Consider the following 8540-nt stretch of genomic DNA (forward strand, 5'->3'; position numbering starts at 1 on the left):
CCTGCACATCGGTCTGCCCTATTTCCAAGTCATCTTAAACTTCTTGGCTACGCACCTTGAATGGTAGGGTTCTACGGCAAAGCAGGACAAGCCCGTAACCTCCTCCACCACAGTGGAAGCCTAGCTGATCTAAAAATGAAATGTCAACGTTTTAGTGGCTGTTAGTTTAGTTTTCTTTTATGTTGCTTTAAACGGTTTCTTTCACCTGGGTGAAAGTAAATGTTATTTGATCATGTAAAAACTATGGCCTGGTGGCTATTTAAGATGAATAGCTTGTCTTTGTAAGGGTTTTGAAAACTGTGATTTTGGGAGGAGTAGATAAAATTTTGATATGAATTGTTTGGATGATACAATGACTGGTTATCAATGAAATGTTGTGTTATCTTTGAATCTGTGCATTCTGAGATTCGTAATCTTTCTTAAGTTGTTATGGGCATAATATAATTTGAGGATCAGCTATCTCTATATTCCCTTTTCAGTTCATGTTTATTATTGGTTGTTGGACAACTCACATTGTATTGATTTGCTTGATCCCCCTTGCTCTATGCAACATGAAAGACTATCGATCGAGCCATTAGTTTTTGTCGAGTCCTTATTTTACTTTGAATTTATACAGCAAGAATGTTATGAATCGGATTTTGTGAACTCTCCTTTGAATATTCTCTGAGACTTTTTCCTATGTTGTAGTTTTGAAGGCATTTATTTGTGTTTATGGATAAATGCTGGAGCCTTTTAATGCTTTCTGGTTAAAAGTGTTAGCATATCAATTATATAATAAATTCATTGTAAATCATATGAGGAGCTGCCCTCTAATGCAGAGGTTGAATTTTCATTAATTCTTCCAACTGTTGGTATATTTCTTTCTTTCTAAAGGATAAAATGGAGTCATATTTTGCTTTAAGAAGATAATAGTTAAAATTTCAAGAAGGAGACAAATTTGTTAACCAACAGGGACAATGATATTCATAAGATTGAAAGTAGTCACTAGGATGAAAAGGTGACCCTTGGAGTTACCAACTAAGTTGAACATCTATTGAACATGATGGAACCAGTTCCTAAACAAGATAGACTAAAACCTAAGATTGAACCTAATATCACCTTTACCCAAAGTGGTAACTCAAAGAATTCACCCGATGGATGAATATACATTACTGCTATAACTAATGACAAACCCACATGTAGGGTGCTTATTGATCCACTACGTATGGTTAATATGAATACAAAAGAATATATTTTCACATATGCATTATATTGAGACAATTATGATAAATCCAAAGTCTTGATTAAGGTGCATGATGGTTTCACTTGTCCCACCATTGGTTCCATCACCCTCAAGTTAAAGTTGAATTTAAAAGCTTAGATGTTCCTTTTACCATTATTTCTACCTTAGACCAATTTCATGTGAAGTCAACTAATTTTTTAAGGTAGTGCCCTATGTAGTCCATTAAAATGTTGAAGTTCTCAATTCAAGGATAAGTGTAAACTATATTTCATAGTGGGTTCTAGCCCTTGTTTAGACGTGGCATTCTCGTATTTGTAATACCCTAAAAATGGTCATCTAAACCATGAGCCCCTAATCTCGACAACAACACAAAGGTCCTAACCAAAGGCAATTAAATAAATCTTGAGCACACAATTAATTTTTTAATCATCAAATATCACTATTTAATTAATTGATCATTCCAAGTAAATTATTTTTAAACAATTATCTTATTTATTTTATTAAATATCTTAGCATATTTAATTAAATAAATCAATTTGTCATAAATCTTCAAAAAATGAAACAAATCAAGAAAGAGGAATTGAAAATTATGAGCACAAATCTTCAAAAATGGAAATAAATCAAAAAAGGAATTAATTGATTAAGAATTAAAAATTGAGAAAAGAAATCAATTGGAGATAACCTTGAAAAACAAATTAAAAATTGATAAATAATCTCAGAGAAAGTAATTAAAACAATTGAATATTAAAATTGAATGAAATAGAGAATAAATCAGTTTTTTCTTGATTTTATCTTAATTTTAGTTCAATTTCCTTTAAAACTAAGAAAAGCATCCAATCACATCAATTCACCTGGATTGTGCTTCCTCTTGGAAAATCTTGACCGCTCATCATCATTTGATCTCAACCTTTGGTTTCTTTCTGAATTTTCTATAAATTCAGGCTCTCATCTCTCATTAAAAAAAGAAATCCTGGAGAATATATTGTTATTATGTTGTTTTTGCTCTAGGTTCATTGAGAATTTGCATTGATATTTTGCATATTAGTTATTTCATATTGCTTAAATCATTTAGCTTAAATATTCAGTTAATGCTTAAATCATGTTAGATTAATCTTGCATTCATCTAGCTTAATCCATGCTCATATAGATTTAAAAATCCTTCGTTTAGGTGTTGTCTTGTCACTGGATAGCTTAGCAATCTAAACTTGCATCTATTAGAAGGCAATGGGTCAATTTGTTATGGTTTTATTATTCATGTTTATATCTGTCTAACCATGCATGTAATGACTTAATTAAAGTGTTGTGTACTCCAGATACAGATACAGGTCCACTTTTCACACACACCATTTTTGGCGCCCACCGTGGGGCAGAAGACTACTTTTTCGGCCTCAAAATCATTTTTTTAATCCTGCAGGTTTCGTCCATACAATCTTTGTGAAATATCGTACGAGTAGTTTCACTACATCGTACGACATTATATTGAACCTTGTCATTTGTCGTACGACATTCTATTCTGAATATTTGATTTTGTCTTTTGTCGTCCTATGCTTAGTTCTAACTTGTATGACAAAAGCCTTTTGTCGTTTCACTCTATGAGAATTGTCGTACGAGTTATTGTTTTGTCGTATGAAAAATAGAGTTTTTATTTAGGAGTTTGCTTGAAATTAGGCTTGTGGAAGGTCAATATATATATGGAATATAACATTTAAGTATAAGTGACATTTCCTCTTCTCTTTTCTCTTTCTTATACTTTAAGTTATATTCCATATATATTGTCAGGATGTTTGAGAGGGGCTTCGAACCTCTAGGAGTTATAAAGCAAAATCTAGTTTTTGGAGGATCTTCCAAATTTCAAACTTAGTGAAATTTTAGGGCATTTCAGCACTCAGAGTGAAAAATTTGTAACTATGATTTGAAATTAGGCTTGTGTAAGCTCACCAATAGATTTGATATTTTACTAACCTTTTCTTCTTGCAGGTTTCTAACAATTTCTTGCAAGTTGGAGGAGTTAGATTAGGATTCTTTTTTTGAAAAACAAATTACTCTTCAGGTTTTTGGTTTTTTTTTTAAATTAAATTTTGATTATGCTAACCCTGAATTTTCTTCTGTCTGCCTGATATTTTCATAGCCTAACCAGTTTCTTGCAGGATGCTTGTCAAAGAATTTATCAATCAAACATATGCCTGTCAAAGAATAAGAATAAAAACAACATGACTACTGATACATTGTTTTTCCAGGTTGCCTAAAGAGAATCAATCAAACATTGTGTATTCTTTAATTTCTTAGGCACCTAACTTGCTATCTGGTTAATGAACAAATCTATCTTTTGTGTTTTTAGAAAATTCTGAGAGGTAAGAGAGTATGCTCTTGTCTTTTTTTAGACAATCAGAAATCTAGACCCTTGAGGCATTTTCTTTGTTTGAGATTTGTACATCTTTAGCAGGCTTGCCCTCCCGAGGGGTTGAAAAACTCTTAAAGCCGTTACGGCCGGTGTGAGGGGAACGACCTAAGTGGGAATGGCTAAACGCCAAGTACTCCAACCCACTATAAAATAAACATGATTTGATGAAAATCAAGTCAACAACAGTGCTCGAGAATAGCTCTCCTCAGTACCTTCAAGTATATTGAACCTTGGTTTTCAAGGCTGGGAGACCTCTTAATTGAGTTTATACCTCGAAGCGTCGAACAGAACCCTTACTAGATCCAATTAAAATTAGAAGCTACCTGATTCAACTTCGAAAGGTTGATAATCTTTGTGCAAGAGAGATAGTAACTCTCCCAAGACACTTGCCATATCATGCCCCCATTAGCATTTGGAGTCGGCTAATACGACGTTGAGAATCCATTGCATGAGACTCAGCGGCCGTATTCTCATTAGCTATTGGGTGTGTACCTAAGTCAGCAAGCAAAGGTTTTCTTCTCTAAGGCAACTTCCATAGGGTTTGCATGTTGTGATTGGAGTTACTATTTATACTACGTGTTTTCTGTGTTTTCATCCCTGAAACTAAAACTAGAATACTAAAATTGGAGAAAACAAATCAACAACTCAGTGATAAACCCTGTCCGTGTTAGAACTAGTCTACCCTAAGTCAAAAATCTATTCAGAACTAGTCTATCCGGGTCAAAAATCAGTCCATCTCAGAATTGGTCATACTCAATTGTCATACTCGGCTATTGAAAAACTCAGAATTTTTGTCTCTATCTTGTTAACAGTCGTACGAACTTGATCATTTATCATCCTGCACCATATCTTGTGTCGTACGAGTCTGCTAATTTATCATTCGAGCTCAATCCTCTGTCGTACGAGACCCAGCAGTCTGTCATTTAAAGTTAAATCATGTGTCATACAAGACAAAACTGCACTAAATCCTTTGTCGTTCGGGACATGCCCATTTGTCGTATGGTACTAGGCAACAACTCATACAAAACAGAACTGTTATTATCTTGAAGTTGTTATACTATCGTATGGTCTTAGAAATCCTATCGTACAAGTCTCTGATTTTGCCAGTCTAGAACAATCAAACCTGCCTAAAACAGTCTACAACAAGCCTAAAACTGGTTATCATCCTCCTGAGCATAAACAACCTTGATAGTGTACCCCTGTCGTTGCGTTGCACGATTTTGTCGATCATCTTTAAGCTAGTTCAAACAACATCTTATCAAACCTAAGTTAACTTAGATAACGTCTTACATAGGATAGATCATTCCTGAAACCAGACCAGATCTTAGTAACTTCTCTCAATCACTACGTTAAACGAACTACTAGCTACAATTTGATCTTGACTTCTGCAACACATCTAGCTCTTGGTCCTGTCGGTTGTAAATTCCTATCCAAACCATAAGCTCTTCTAAAAAATTCTGACAAAAGTAAGAAGCCAATGGCTTCCTTAGCTCAACAAATTCAAGATCTCAAGAGAGATATATATGACATTCAAGCTCAACGAAAAGATTCAATGACACCTCTTGAGATAAAACTTCATGATATTAAGAACACTAGACTTCAAGAAATTCTAAAATAATTACATAAGATGGAACAAGAAATAATTGACAATCAAAGACCAAATCTCATACAAGATCACAAAACACCTTCACCAAGACAAAAAGACATCTATTCCCTAGATAGACAGTTTACACCTTTGGGGCAATCTATTGAGTCAGCTTTGGAAGAGATTTTTAAGAACAATCTTATCATATTGCCTAAAAAGACCACATGGGGATGTGCAGTTTTGAGTAGTTACTGTGTATATCATAGGCATAACAAACATAAGACTTCAATGTGTATGAAATTAAAACATAAGATTCAAGATCTCCTTGATGATGGTGTCATTGAAATTGAAGATCCTAATGACTCACCTAAAGAAAAATAAGGAACTACTTCTAAGCATGATCAAAATCATGAACCTATGTCTAGCAAGGCTCCATATGTGGCCTCCATCCCTTCCATGATGCCTTCATCTCCTAAAACTTCTTAGAAACAATCCATACCATCTCCTTCAAACAATGAAACTTCTCATGTTTACCTTCAAGGGCTATCTCCTATGGAAATCCAAATTAATGATACAAGTTCCTCTAAAGATTTAAAAATCCCAGATCCTATGCCATCATACACTTCAATTCCAAATGTACCCACTCCACAGAGTCCCACTCAAAATGCTTCCCCATTATGCCAAAATATGGAGATCTTCCAAGAATCCCCTACACCTATGCAAAATCATATCCCTTCCTTAGAAGTGACTCCATGTCAAGAGGATAATCTAAAAAATGAAGAAACAAGTCCTATCATAAATCAAGATCAAGACACCAAAACTCCTCAATCCCATCTAATGATTGAAAAAGATCCTATCTCCCTAGAATCCCATGAGGATCCCATTATACCTTTCCATTTCTTCCAAGATGATCCCCTTCCATCTCAAGAGAAAATAATCATTCATAAACATGATCTTGATGCCTCTTCCACCTTTTCAAATGATCCTATTCAAAATGAAGAGTCAAACACCCTTCCTACTCTATCCAATGGTTCTCTAACATGTCAAGATCAAAGTATTCCTTTATTCCCTTGTCATAATCCTCCATGTTCACCTCAAGAGTCCATCATGCCCATAAATCCCTCTCACAATCCTATCATTCCATGCAAGATACCTCCACCTCAAAATGGACTTGCCTCTAGCATCAAAAGTAAGAAGAAACCCTTTGTTAAAAAGATCTTTCAAAGCATGCATTATCAAAGAAAAGGGTTAGAAATTCATGGACAAGGTATATAAGAACCCCCTGCTATAAAAGAAAATCTTGATTATAATGGCTACATTTCTCACTCTCAAGATGTTGGTATCCCTCATAAATCCTACATTTCTCCAGTTAAATCCAAATATACACTTTCCCCATCATCACTTCCATCCATTCTAGGTCCCTATATCCCTCCATCCCTTATGAAGGATCAACAAAGGCACACATCTTCAAGTACCTTCCATCCATCTAAAAGACCTCCATATGATTCCTATCTATCCACGCATCTCCCTCCAAGCAATTTGGATGCCAAGCATAAAAGTCATAAGTCAAGTAATCCACATGTATTCAAGGATCAACATGTCCCATCTAATCGACATGTCAAAACAAAGAAAAATATGATCCAAAAAGAAAAAGAAAAATACAAAATGCCACAAAGGCCCACAAAGAAAGAAGAAAAGTCAAAAGTTATATGGGTTCCTAAGGCACTTGTACAAGCAATGTGCTCTAAGGAACTACAAAATCATGAAAAATCAAAACCATGTGGATCCCTAAGCGGCTGGTTGAAGCACAATAGTCTAAAGAAAAATCAAAATTGGCATCCAAAATTGTTGTTCCTTCATCCAAACCTTCGGATTCTATTCCTCCATCACCTCCTTCATCCATTTTGGGTTCTTATGCCCCAAAATTCATAACCTTTCCTCCATCCAAACCTCAAAATCTAAGATTCACTTCTCCTCCATATGTCCACCATCCTTCAAGGCGTGTGCCAATGTTGATCTTTCCAGCATTTCCATCTATCCATACACAATTCTCTCCACCCCCATCTCCACCTCCAGCTCCACCCTGCTCCTCTCGCCGCTGACGGACCTATCTTGGAGTTGCTCGCTCCTCCTCATCTCTGCCCACTCTTACTCCTACTCTCCCAAGGGATCCGCCCTCACCCCTCTGCTGTCCACCCTCAACTGAATTCCTACTGCTACTAGCACCAGGATCACCACCTGTCCACCTTAGAGCCTCGACTCTCTGTCCCTGTCCCTGTCTCTGGCCCTATACCTGTGCGGGAGCATCATCCTCAATATCCTCTATGCGAGGTGCCTGCTCACCTGAATCTATAAACCTAGGAAAAGGATGCTGCTAGAACCACTCTCTGTACTGGGGAAATACCCCCGCATCCGCCACATCGTCCAAGTAGTCCCATCTCAGTCATTGAAGACCAGTCAGCTCCTGCATAGCCAAGGCATAGGATAATCATGGAGACCGTCCCTGTCTCTCCTCATCTGCATAATGCGCATAAGCTGTATAGTCCTGGGATATCCCCTGAGGCCGGCCATACTGCCTCATCACCCATGAAATGACAAATTGCTTAGCAATGGTTTGTGATCTCTCGATGAGAGGGCACGTAACAAAAAGGTCCCTGCGAACCAACCGCCAGTCATCCCACGACTCTAAGCTCCTATATGGTATCCATACTACAGCTATCAGGTCATCAAGCTGCCGTCTCCAAAAATCTGTCTTGCCTAGATGGGGCTGTGTAATATATTCGACATACCTGTATATCATTGGTTTCCCAGGCTCTCTACTATCATCTACTATCGGCCGACAAATGGGAAGGTGCTCCCAAGCCCAAACCTGTAAAACATATAGACCTGCAACCATACTCCTACCATCTCTGTACACAATCTCATGCATCTCTCAATACATGTGAGCCAGTATGCAAGAACCCCAACCAAGCCTCTAAGGGGTCTCCATCAATCTCGTCAGCATCCTACCCCATTCACACTAGAAACCATGTTGCCCTCTATCTGGAATCAGAAAACAACCAATGAAGCTTGCTTGAACGCACACCAGCGGAAACTCCTCGATGTATCTGTTCATCAATATGTCCCAACTGATGGAACAAGTCAAAATATCTGGATCCTTGAATACATGCCTAACTGCCTATAATCCAGGTAACAGTGCAGTATCATAATCCACCTTATCCCCAGAAAAAGGGATACGAAGGATCGTGTACACATCCTCAGGAGTAATGGTCATCTCCCCCACTAGCAAATGAAATGTGTTATGCTCTGAGTGAAAATGCTCAACCAATGTT

Source organism: Cryptomeria japonica, chromosome 8, assembly GCF_030272615.1.
Source record: "Cryptomeria japonica chromosome 8, Sugi_1.0, whole genome shotgun sequence".
In the NCBI taxonomy this organism is placed as follows: domain Eukaryota; kingdom Viridiplantae; phylum Streptophyta; class Pinopsida; order Cupressales; family Cupressaceae; genus Cryptomeria; species Cryptomeria japonica.